Below are 13,722 nucleotides of genomic sequence, written 5' to 3'. Positions count from 1 at the left end.
AGAATTAATTTGAGAATTGATTTAAAACAAACAACATGTTCCAATTCAATGTGAGTACACTCGTGTGACGTTTCGTACCGAGTAAGCAGAGGACTCGAAACTCCGTGTCCATTCTCTTTACCTATTCCATGTCTGGCAATAGAAACCTTTCATTAGCACCCGATCTATAACGAGCTCTCAATCAAAGGGAACCTACGATGAACCTAGATAACAAACCAGAACATCTCCTTGTTCATCATCAATGATGGAAGGCAAGCCCATTCCCTACAAAACATCCCATCACCAAATATCAACCTCTCACCAACGGTGATACGTGCATTTTAAATAGTCCTTTTAGGCATTTTTACGCACGTATTTCTATGCTATTATCGTAGTTTTATGCTATGAAATGCCCCGAATATGTTACTTTGGTTTGTTTTGTTCTATTTGCAGGAATGGACCAGAAAGTAGTGAAATCAAGCCTTTTACCGTCCGCTTTGCATGCATTTAGAGGAAGAGTGAATTTGGAGCGGAAATGTAGTTGTCTTGGGATGCGTGAAGCCACTTCAGGAGCTAAAAAGACAAGTTGAAGCTGAAACTAATGAAGTTATGAGCTACTGAAGTCAAAGTGAATCGATCGAGTGGTTTTCTGGTCGATCGAATGCTTTTGAATGGTAGAGGACCTCGATCGAGTGCTTTCCTTGCTCGATCGAATGGTTTCATTTTAATGGTTACTCGATCGAGTAGTTATTCTGGTCGATCGAGTTGTTTGAGCTTAATTTTGCTCGATCGAGTAGTTCTAAATAACTCGATCGAGTGGTTTTGCTATTGGACTCGGGCTTTTAGCTTTAATTCGTATTAGGTCAAATAAAAATCCTATTTCTTATAAATAGGAACGAGAGACGTCATTTGTAACTCTCTCCCCCATCTTTACAATACTTTTCTTTTCCCTTTTCTACTGTTGACTGCTTTCCTCTCTTTTTCCGGATCTACTGTAATTCTCTCTTTTTCCCTCTTCTTCTTTATTTAATGTTTATTTCTCTTCCCTTTATTTCTGTTCTTTCCTTTATCATGTCTAGTTAATTTCTCCATGCTAGGATTAGGGGATTCGATGGACCGATGTTAATTGCTAATTAGTTTGCAGATTGTGTTGTTGTTTTTGTCTATGTTGTTAATTGCTGCTTTAATTGTATCTTGCTGATTGAATCGATGCAATTAGCCTTTTTAATTTTGGTAAGCCTTGACCTAGACCGGAAGGTTGGAAGGGGTGAGACCCGCGGTGAACAATAGAATCATTTAGTGAGGGCAGAAGCTAAGCTAATAGTATTTTAGGGGAATTGAGACCGGAAGGAGATATTCGTTGCCCCTTAGACCGACACATCGACTAATCTGTGACTTTAACTGCAATTAATTTACGTTCATTGATGAACCGATATCCTAGTTTCCTTTCCCTCTGTTTAATTTCTCTTATCTCTATTTCTCTTGCCTTAATCTTGCTTAGTTTAGTTTTAAACAATCAAAACCCCCGTTGTGACCTTAGACAGACCGAGTAGACAAGTGGATAGTGACCGCCTCCCTGTGGAGATCGGCCCTACTTACCGCTGACTTCTGTTAATAGTACTTAGCTATTTATTTTTGGTACTTAAACGACGGTATCAAATTTTAGCGCCGCTGACGGGGAGGCAACTACTTTATTTACTTGTTTTATTCTGTCTATTTTTTAGCCTCAAGGGGTTTATCCCGTGAGGCCGTTCTAATCTTTTTCTTTAGTGCTGTTTTGATAGGCCCTACAGGTCCTACCTAGACAGTTCTAGGTAAAAGATCGTCAAAGGGAAGGCTTGAGTACCTTTGACCCGTCACCTATGTTTTATTATATGGCGCAGCAGGCGATTTACTGCGGGAGATGTGGTGCTGCTGGGCACAATGCAGCTATTTGCATAGCTGAGAACGATGAGGTCTACGCGTTCAAGCACCATAGACAAGCTAGCCATTCCGCTGTAATTGCGCCGCCACATCCACCTTATCAACGACGCTATCAAAAGCCTCTGTTTGTCTGGCCACTGCGACAACAAGCTCCTCCTCTTGATAAACAGAAAGAAGAGATTGCTGAGTTGAAGTCTTTAGTGAAGGCGCTTGTACTCCAAGTGCAAGAATATGATAGGCACACTTGTGCGTAAATTGATGAGCTCGAGTATGAGATAGCTCAGTTAGCTGCTGAGTCAAATATTTGGCAACCAGAGGAAGTCTGCATTACCTACGCAGAGAGTGGTCTTTCCCACAAAGGACCCGCGTTGCCTAGTGCTTTGCTTGATGACTGGATGACTTGACACGATTCTTCTATCGAGATAATGAAGCCTTACACGAATATTTATGCACTGGTCAGCAAGAATCACTCGATCGAACGGATTATATTGGTCGATCGAGTGAAATTCATGAAGAAACGTTCGATCGAACATATTCCATCACTCGATCGAACAACTGCTTAGAGGAAGTACTCGATCGAGCTGTTTCATATACTCGATCGAGTGATTATCAAGAAGAAAGCTCTCGATTGAGTACTAATTTTACTCGATCGATTGATTTGGCCAGAGAAAGCAATGCAACGTCACTTGGGTTTGTTCTAGATGACGATTTTGATGATGATAATGGTTACGGTGAATCTCCCCTTTTCAAAGCTGAGTTGGATGCGCTTGAGGCTGCGATTGACGGGACGAATTCCACAGAGGAGGGTGATGAGAAGGTAGTTGAGTCAGTGATTGCTCCCACCACGGAAGAGGTAATATCTTCCTTTGTCAATGATTTCGTCATTGAGAGCAACCAACCCGAGGTAGTTAACGATGATTTTATTATTGTTTGTTTGAGTAGTACATTGCCTCATTTGACTTATGCTTCGCATTTTAATGCTATACCCCTTTCCAGTTGGAAAAGTAATTTAACAATTTTTCACCATACTTGTCATCTTAAATTTGTTAATCTGAAACGGTACCCTAAATCATTATTAATTGCTTCTGAGCTCCTTTATTTTGTTGATAAATTTAGGAGCTGTCATAGGAAATTTGTTAGACTCAAACGTTTATACATTTTATTTTCCTATGTCATTATTCTACTGTGGTGCTACTTACAGTTTTGTGTAGCACTGCGCAACTGTTTGATCGGTTGCTGCGCGCTTTGAGCTGTTTTGACCAGGCTAAACTATAGAGGGTCGAAGAAAAGAAGGTCAAGTTGGGACCTGTCTGAAACTAGCGCTACCCGGGAGGCAACCCAGAGATTTATTTTTAATTGTTTTTCAAACATTTCATTTTAGTTGTAATAATTGTTCTTCGTACCATTGGCTGGATCAGTTTAGCTTGTTTTGTTAGTATTCACGGGTTGTTTTATTGCGTCTTTGCAGGAGTTTACTGAGGATGGCTCGATCGATCACTTTTTGTACTCGATCGAACAATTTTGCTGCTGTTTCTACTCGATCGAGTATATATCCTTCTCGATCAAGTACCTACTAAAGAGAATCCTTCGATCGAGTGCCCTATCTTCTCGATCGAGCAGTTTGAGATGCCCAAGTCACTCGATCGAGTAATCTACTTTCTCGATCGAGTGCTTTTTCTTGGATTAGCTTCCTGTGACGACACTTTGGGCTGTTTGCGACCTCCCATGTTGCTGGCTGGTTTGGGGAGGTCCCTACTTCGCGTATTCTTGTAAGTTTTTCCGCGCTTCACTCTCTTCTTTTCTAGTTTGCATTTCCTTTCCTTATTTTTGGGTACAATGAGGGCATTGTACGGTTTGGTTTGGGGAGGTTATGCATCCATATCTGTGTCTACATTTACGTTTTTATTTCATTTCTGTTATCACGTTTAATTTCTGTATGCACTGTTGTTTATTTTCATAAAATTCAAAAATCTCATAAAAGTTGAAAAATTGAAAAATTTTCACGTTCATTTAAGCATATAGGTTCAGTCGGAACGGTAGATTTCAATGATGAAATTGCACTACGATTGTCTTTTTGCTTAAGCCTTGCATTAATTTATATATTCTTTTAGCTTTGTCTTTTGCATATCTACGAGTTAATGTTGAAATTTAGCTAAACAAATAGACTTGCCCTGATAATTTTGGCAAACTACTTATAATTTCAAAGATTTAGAGCCTTATAAACTGGTGTCATTTGTGACCAGTTTCATGTAGGATTGTGAGTAGTTACTCCTTGCATAACATGTAACATTAATTTGCACGTATATGAAATCCAATTGCTTTTTGCCTGCATACATTCGGGTTAGTGGTTGGTGTCACATGCAGGGAGGCGCTTGCAAAATTCCCTTTCTTTCATTTTTCACCCATTTAGCTCCACTTAAGCCAAATATAGCCTTTTTGACCCATTAGCTACACCCAAAATTTAGCCTGCCCAGTCAAGCTTGTTTAGTTGTGTCTTTTGTGGTATGTTGATCCGTTGCGAGTTTGGCTCGTTTTTGTTGATTGGAGTTGCTAGAGGAATGAGAAGGGAAGAAAAATGAAAAAAAAACATGAGAAAAAAGAAGAAAGAATACGTGTGGTGAAAAAGAAAAAAAAAAAAATCACACGTGAGCAGAAAAGAAGAAAAAGAAAGAAAAGATTGAAAAAATTGGGTTGGTTGAATTTTGAGACCGTCTGCACTTACTTTTATCTTGTGACGGTCTACTCCTTGTTCTTATTTTCACATTTTTAAGGAGATAGTGTGTTTGGATAGTATGATGTGTGCCAATGAAGGGCACTTGTACTTATTTTTCAGTCAGTTGAGATTCAGACGGTTTTATATGGCCTTGTTTAGGAACTAGCTTGACGGTTTACCTTCACATTTCCATAATTTGTTTTGCTTTTTCTCACCTGAACCTCACTTTCCCAAATTTTTGTAAGCCCTCGGCTGTGACGGACTTTGTTGGTTGGAATGTATGTGTGGTAGTTAGAATTGTCTATCATATCAGTTGCATGCATGTTTATGTGGGTCGTACTTTAGGTGAGCGACTTTATTTCTTTCTCTCTTACATATAAATGTTCACCCTTTGCTTCATGAGAGAAGAGTGACCCGTGAAAGTCCAATTTTAAAGGTCTTGCTAGGTCGACGGTTCAGCTTTATTATAGACATCTTACAACTCTTTGCATTTGACTGCTTTGCTATAAGTGTTAGTTTGCTTGCATTAAAATGGTTTAAGTGGGCATTTGTAGCTAGCTCTGAGTTATCTTTTCCGTTCCATTAGTTTGCATTTAGTTTAATCGAGGACGAGTAAAGGTTTGGTTTGGGGAGATTTGATACGTGCATTTTATATAGTCCTTTTAGGACTTTTTATGCACGTATTTCTATGCTATTATCTTAGTTTTATGCTACGAAATGCCCCGAATATGCTACTTTGGTTTATTTTGTTCTATTTGCAGGAATGGACCATAAAGTAGTGAAATCAAGTCTTTTACTGTCCGTTTTGCATGCATTTAGAGGAAGAGTGAATTTGGAGCGGAAATGTAGCTGTCTTGGGATGCGTGAAGCCACTTCGGGAGCTAAAAAGACAAGTCGAAGCTGAAACTAACGAAGTTATGAGCTGCTTAAGTCAAAGAGAATCAATCGAGTGGTTTTCTGGTCGATCGAATGCTTTTGAATGGTAGAGGACCTCGATCGAGTGCTTTCCTTGCTCGATCGAATGGTTTCATTTTAATGGTTACTCGATCGAGTAGTTATTCTGGTCGATTGAGTTGTTTGAGCTTAATTATGCTCGATCGAGTAGTTCTAAATGACTCGATCGAGTGGTTTTGCTATTGGGCTCGGGCTTTTAGCTTTAATTCGTATTAGGTCAAATAAAAATCCTATTTCTTATAAATAGGAACGAGAGACGTCATTTGTAACTCTTTCCCCCATCTTTACAATACTTTTCTTTTCCCTTTTCTACTGTTGACTGCTTTCCTCTCTTTTTCCGGATTTACTATAATTATCTCTTTTTCCCTCTTCTTCTTTATAATGTTTATTTCTCTTCCCTTTATTTCTGTTCTTTCCTTTATCATGTCTAGTTAATTTCTCCCTGCTAGGATTAGGGGATTCGATGGAACGATGTCAATTGCTAATTAGTTTGCAGATTGTCGTTGTTGTTTTTGTCTATGTTGTTAAGTGCTGCTTTAATTGTATCTTGCTGATTGAATCGATTCAATTAGCCTTTTTAATTTTGGTAAGCCTTGACCTAGACCGGAAGGTTGGAAGGGGTGAGATCCGCGGTGAACAATAGAATGCTTTAGTGAGGGCAGAAGCTAAGCTAATAGTATTTTAGGGCGAATTGAGACCGGAAGGAGATATTCGTTGCCCCTTAGACCGACACATCGACTAATCTGTGACTTTAACTACAATTAATTGACGTTCATTGATGAACCGATATCCTAGTTTCCTTTCTCTCTGCTTAATTTCTCTTATCTCTATTTCTCTTGCCTTAATCTTGTTTAGTTTACTTTTAAACAATCAAAACCCCCACTGTGACCTTAAACAGACCGAGTAGACAAGTGGATAGTGACCGCCTCCCTGTGGAGATAGACCCTACTTACCGCTGACTTCTGTTAGTAGTACTTAGGTATTTATTTTTGGTACTGAAACGACGGTATCAAACGGGTACATCCCCGTCTGCACCTCTACCTTCATTGAACGAAGGACGGCAAAAAACCCAAAACCAAAGCGAAAGGCCAAAATCAAAGGCCCAAGCCAATAACCATTCACCCGGAGCCAAAGTGAAAGGCCAAAATCAAAGGCCCAAGCCAATATCCATTCCCCAAAGCCAAAGCTCAAAATCAAAGCAAAAACCATAGCCAAAATCTACTCAGGCGAAGGCCAAGACCCAAGCCAAAATCAAAACAAAACCAGATTGAAACCCTTCTCGAAAGGTCAAAATCCCCAAAAGCACAAACAAACGTCTAACAAAATGTTGGGCTAAAGCCAAAACAAAAAATTAAATAGCGAAACTCAAATTCACTATTTCCACAAATTCCAAACGACGGATTTAAAAGCCGTCCTTTCCAAACAAAAATGAAATAGCGAAATTCAAATTCGTTATTTTCCCACACTTCCAAACGACGGATTTAAAAACCGTCCTTTTCAAACAAATAACGAAATAGCGAAATTCAAACTCGTTATTTTCTCTCAATTCCAAACGGCGGAATTTAATACCGTCCCTTTTCAAACAAGAACGAAATGACGAAATTCAAATTCATTATTTTCTCACAATTCCACACGACGGAATTGAACCGCCCTTTTTAAACAAAAATGAAATAGCGAAATTCAAATTCGTTATTTTCCCACAATTCCAAACGACGGATTTAAAAGCCGTCCTTTTCAAAAAAATAACGAAATAGCGAAATTCAAATTCGTTATTTTCTCTAAATTCCAAACGACGGAATTTAAAACCGTCCTTTTTCAAACAAAAATGAAATAGCGAAATTCAAATTCGTTATTTTCCCACAATTTCAAATAACGGAATTAAACCGTCACTTTTCAAACTTCGGACCAACAAGTCCAACAGCAAAATACAAAGTCCAGGACCAACAAGTCCAAAGCCTAGGACCCATGACACAAAACACCAAGTCCAGGACCAACAAGTCCAAAGCCCAAGGCCAATAAGTACAAAATACCAAGTCCAGGACCGACAAGTCCAAAACACCAAACACTAAAACCTCAACCAAAACTGCTTCACCCCTAAGTCCTTCTAGAGACTGTTACAGGGAGACCTATCTAGGATCCTGGGGATTCCCTTCAAAATCATAACCAACATCGCTTCACCCTTAAGTCCTTCTAGAGACTGTTATAGGAAGAACTATCCAGGCTTCTGAGGATTCCCCTCAAGCTCGTCATATCACACCTTACCCTTTAAGGTCCAGACATGGGAATCTGATCCCAAATTATTTACCAACCATTTCGTGCTCAGGCCACATCAAGCTTGAGACCCTATTCCGCACCACATCACAAGCCGTAACCCATCGGACTAAACAACACAAATACAAACTCCAGATTTTTATCTGTGAAACAAACTTATTATTACCAAGCTCCACATTCCCTAATGTCGAAGCCATTTTCACCCTGACCCAGGTACGGAGTTCTCGAATGCTTTGCTACCGAGAACGGGACATACCCAATCTACCCTTAGGGTCCACTTTTTAGTGTGCTCACATGATAAGGAACATTTTTACAAATTAGACCTCTTCGATTCATGATCGAGGGGAATTCTCTCAAATTAAATTTTGAGTCACCAAACGGAATTTACCGTCCTGACCCTCACACTTTAAGGTCCTAACAACTCGTTTAGGCACACATTCAGACGAGTCACTAAACGGAATTTACTGTCGTGACCCTCACACTTTAAGGTCCTAACAACTCGCTTAGGCACACATTTAGAACTACGATCTGGTTTGATTTCACACCATGTGAATACATAGGCAGTCCTTCAAGGACACAACCATACACCTCAAATTCACTCTAAGGTCCTAACAACTCGCTTAGGCACACACTCAGAACTACGATCTGGTTTGATTTCGCACATACGCGAATACGTAGGCAGTCCTATTACAAGGGCACAACCGCATACACCTTTCACAACCCTTCAAATTTTCAATCCTCAATAACCAGCTCAGAACTACGATCTAGTTTGATTTCGCAAACACGCGAATACGTAGGCAGACCCCCAACAAGGACACAACCGCATACCTATCTCAATCTCAACCATCAGCATCAATCCTCGAAAGCAGCCCACCCAGCTACAAAAATTAATCTTACACCTCTTTACTGGGGGCTTCTTCCTTAAGACGTCGCCCATTCCTCCTTTTGTCAAATTCTTACTTTCTCACTCTGGGGCTTCTCTTTCAAGACGCCACTCGTCCTTTATCCACAAACATCTTTTGAGTCTCAACTACAGTCCAAAATACACCGCCCATAGCCTAGTACTCGGTTCGGACGATGACAAGGTCTTGGTTCTGCTCTCCGAATCATCATACCTTGAGAAGGGATCTCAAACAAGCAAACGGAGGCAAAGATGTCTGGAGAAGTTAATCAATTCATGTTCCCCAGCCGAGCGAACCTTCTACTCCAGGTATTTGATACGCGTTGTCACCCTTTCTTGGCTAGGAGTTGCACTTACATGTGCAAAGTCTGTCAAAGTCACCCCCGTGTCGCGTCAATACTGAGTTGGCATCACGTTCATGACTGCCCATTTGTCAGTCTGTTAGTATGCGTCTGTGTGAGTCAGTGTCCCAACAGCCATGTGTCTACAATCTATTAAATCACAGATCTACGAGTAACAAGACTCACCTTTAAGCTTCACAACATTCAAAACTTCTATTTCCCTTCGCGTGAGATATTACATGCTAGTTGCTTATATGCTAACTGCCCACATGCTTATGTGCTTACGTGCTTGTATGCTTACGTGCTAGTTGCTTATATGCTAACTTCTCACATGCTTATGTGCTTACGTGCTTGTATGCTTGCATTCGACGTGCTTGTCTATGCGGCTGCGGGTTTGTGTGGTCACTAACCATGCAGATAATCTTGAGAAGAAAAACTCGCTCCAACTGAGTACTGGGTTCTTCCCAACAAACGACGACCCATCAAGTCCAAGAGCTTTAACCCAGCCGATTACATGGCTTACGCTACCTCCCAGCGAGCAGCAACTCATATCCCCGGCGAGTCCTGAGAAGTTTCCAACTCCCCAGCGAGTGCCGATTTTTCAATGGATGTCACACATGTTATTTTCCACAGTCGATCATTCGACCATAGATGGCTGGCGAGCCTTACAACGCATATGGCTGGCGAGCCTTTGTCCGCAAACAAGATAAAACTCAAGGACATATCCCGAAGATGCCTCGGGTACGACTCCTTTTCAAAAGCTGGCGAGCCTTTGTCCGCAAACAAGGTACAACTCAAGGACGTATCCCGAAGATGCCTCGGGTACGACTCCTTATCACAGCTAGTGAGCCTTTGCACGCAAACAAGACACAACTCAAGGACATATCCTGAAGATGCCTCAGGTATGACTCCTTCCTATAGCTGGCGAGCCTCAAAATGCACCGTCTTCAACACCGGCAGGCGAGCCTTTACGCGCAAAAGATTCAAGGACGTATCCCGAAGATGCCTCAGGTATGACTCCTTCTTATGGCTGGCGAGCCTTTATACGTAGTCTAATGGACTTTAAACGACCCGGATCAAAAGTTGACATACTCTAAAATGTTCCCGACGGCAGGTCCTTGACTCGAATCCCCGAGTCGCCTTGACGTCACCCTTCCCGACGACAGGTCCTTGGCAACCCTTTTGAGTCGCCTCGGCGTCGCAATGGTCTTCAGGTTGTAATTTTCGATTGACTTGGAGGTCATACTTTGACTTTCGCCCTGTTCAAGCCTCAGTCAAAGTGGGGGCTCTGTAGATACCCAGTATCTGCACCTTCCAAAAACCACCCGATGATGATCGGACTATAACGTGTTTTTGATATGCGTGCGTGGATTGGCTATACATGAGACGGTTTAATGCACTACTCGGATATGAAAAATGATTTCAAAAGTTTTATAACTTCATTTGCATTAAAATAACACTATTTAGAGTTAAAACCGTCTTCGGACCCAGAACCGACTCAGAAACCCGCAACTCGAGTCAACCTGAGTCAAACCAAATCTCAAATGTCTAAAATAATGCCATGAATGTCTTCATCATGTCATTTCCATTAAAATGACCTTATTTAGAGTCTAAACCGACACTGAGCCAAAAACCGACTCGAAATTCAAATCCCGACTCACACGGGTCAAACCCGAGTCAAAGACACAAAATACCTACCCCAAACATCACCCAAGAGGAAGCTTACACGGCTAAGAAAACCTCAAAGACCAAAACTCACAACCAACAAAACATTGGTTAGAACAAATGCAAAATCCAAATTTGCGAAAGGGACAATACACCCACTTGTATCTCAAGGTAGCTCGCGCCTCTTTAGGGTATCTGCTTAGCCTCCAAGCAAACACAACCGACCTACCATCCCACATTTCTCTATAAATACCCACCATCACACACCATAATATTCACGCGAGTGTCCGCCCCCTCACCTCTCTCTTAAACTTCTAGACTGGACTTCCTAAGTCACAAAATCGACACGTGTTTACGACCTACCGATCGTAAACACAAGACTTACACAATTTGTTTGGTACCGTCGCCGTGCATTCGATCGACCCATTTGACCAACTCAATTCATCAACCAACATGTTTTAGTTAACATATTTTCAACTCATTTTCAAAACTAAATCCTTTTTTAAGGCACCTTTTTAAACTTCTTTGATCGCGATTAGTCACAACGAGAAAACCGTCTCTAAATTCGTCTACTTCGCAAACATCAATACACGTAAGTTTGAGGGTGTAATCAACTCATTTATTTCATGTCTTTACTGTTTTCATAAATTTATAAACATGAAAAATGCATAACACGATTCAAATATAGGTTAGACGAGCCAAAACCGAGTTTTGGTCTGAGACAGGAGCTCCTTGCTATGCAGGGAGGCTCGCGCCTCTTGTGGGTGTCTGGATCAGACTCATCCGTGTTTGAGTTCGTCTTTCCTTCAACACTTTCTTTTATTTTTACTTCTTTCCTTTTACGGTTTTTACCATTTCAAATGTTTCAAATCATTTTTATGACAAACATTTTAGCCATAAATCAAAATCATCCTTCGTTCTTTATACCATGACGGTTTAATCCATGACTCGGTGATATTATTTGGTTAATTACATTTTAATGGGTATTTTAACACCCTTTTATTTTATTTAGCATTTTTCTCATTTATTTACATTTGTAAACATATTAATCATAATTCATAATCATCCTTTGTTCTTTATAACATGTCGGTTTAATCCGAGTACGATGACAAACTTGACTAATTATAAATAATTGAATTTAACATAATTAGTTCAAATCAAACATTTTTCTTTTACCATTTTATTATGCTTTTCAAACTTGCAAATCCGACAACGAATATTACTAACACAATAGTAATTATTCCGAGTCATGTAAATCATACTTGCAAATCATTAATCACAAAAAACGGTTTTAAACAACCTTTTAAACAACCAGGAGACGCTCCTTGGTTTGACTCATGGCTCGCGCCCCAAGAGGCCGTCTTTTTTCATATTTCAAAACCTGGGCAAAGCCCATTCCCTCACCAATAGGCTCGCGCCCCAATGGGGTTACCTGGCATTGTCCTGCCTCGTTTTGGTACTTGTCTAGAACGATCCCGATTACGGTTAATGCGAATACGTGACGGATCAGATTGACGAGTTTGTATTTTATACTTTGTCTTTTAAACACACTTTTTCAAATAAATGGATCGTGTTAAGCATCATAACCCAAATTTGGTAAATGGATGTTTAATTTCCGTTTTCACATGTAAATCAATCTAAATCCAACTTTGACACCAATTTCTTGGAACATGGATAAACAAACCGACTTAGAAAATTCTCACATGTTAGACTAAACTTTTGGATGCGCATTCATGCATTTTAACCGTGTTATCAACTCTTGCACTTAAACAACCACGATCGATCAGTAGAGGCCGCTAACGCGGGCGAGATTGGGTGTCCGATTGAAGGGCTTCCCAATACGTACCCTCACCCCCTTACTCAGAACCTTTGGATAGTGGATGGCCTTATCCAGGGAGTACGAGAATCATTTTAGGCATAGAATGCTAAAAGGGGGACGAGTCCATATCTTTATTACTTATGTCAAACACTGCTTTGTGCTTCGTTTGACCGAGGTATAAAGCGGATTTTGAACGGTTTCCAGGCATCTCATAATTGCTTGGTGGCGACTCCGAATATCTCTAATCGTTTCGAGACCTTTGCCGAGACGAAACCGGCCGATCTAAAGCGATTCGGTCGAAAGCATTTCAACGCCGCCGAGCGTGGCTTTCAAAAGACCGATGCATGTCCACAGATTGGCTGGGCGTGCAGGTGGCCCGTGACTGCAGATCGGTAGGTGGCCCAAATCCACAGACCGGCCTGTGGCCCATGTCCACACCTGTAACTAATGAACCTAATGAATCTAGAGAGTCCAAATAAATGAACCCAGGTAGGAGTTGACTTGGGAGACGTCCTAAAGTAGCGAACTCGCCCTACAACTTTAAACCGGTCACTATGGGGTGTCATGGGATCGCTATGTGTTTATTAATGTTCTATTGCGTATATTGAATGATGTGTTGAATAGAAATGTTGCAAAATGATTGTGGTGGAATGGGGAATGTGGTAAATGATAAAGTGTTGTGAAAAGAAATGTTGCATGATAGTTGGTTTACAATGTTGTTTGGAATTGTTGGAAAAATATATGAGAATGATGAATTGTGTGGAGGAAAAAGGATGTAGTTCATATATGATAATATGTGATGGGTAATGATGTTGCAGGAAGGATGATTTATAATGTGTCTATACTAGTAACACATGATTAGAGGACGTGATATGATTTTACATAATTTTAAAGTTATATAATAAGTTCATATAATTGTCTACTGTTGTTAGATGGAGAACGTGATTGAGCTAGATGAATTGATTGGAAAAGTTGAAGTGACAATTGCATGAGAATATGAATTTCGTGATTATGAATATATTTAAGTGGCAAAGTGGATTTGTAATATATAGTAACATGGAAATAGGATTTGTAATGTATGAGTATGTTTTGTTTTACGAAAAGTTATAAAGTTAAAGTATGCGGTAGTACATAATAGATAAGTTGAATGTTATAT

Source organism: Silene latifolia, chromosome X (genome assembly GCF_048544455.1).
Source record: "Silene latifolia isolate original U9 population chromosome X, ASM4854445v1, whole genome shotgun sequence".
NCBI classification, from domain to species: Eukaryota; Viridiplantae; Streptophyta; class Magnoliopsida; order Caryophyllales; family Caryophyllaceae; genus Silene; species Silene latifolia.
Note: the sequence above shows the minus strand (reverse complement) of the source record.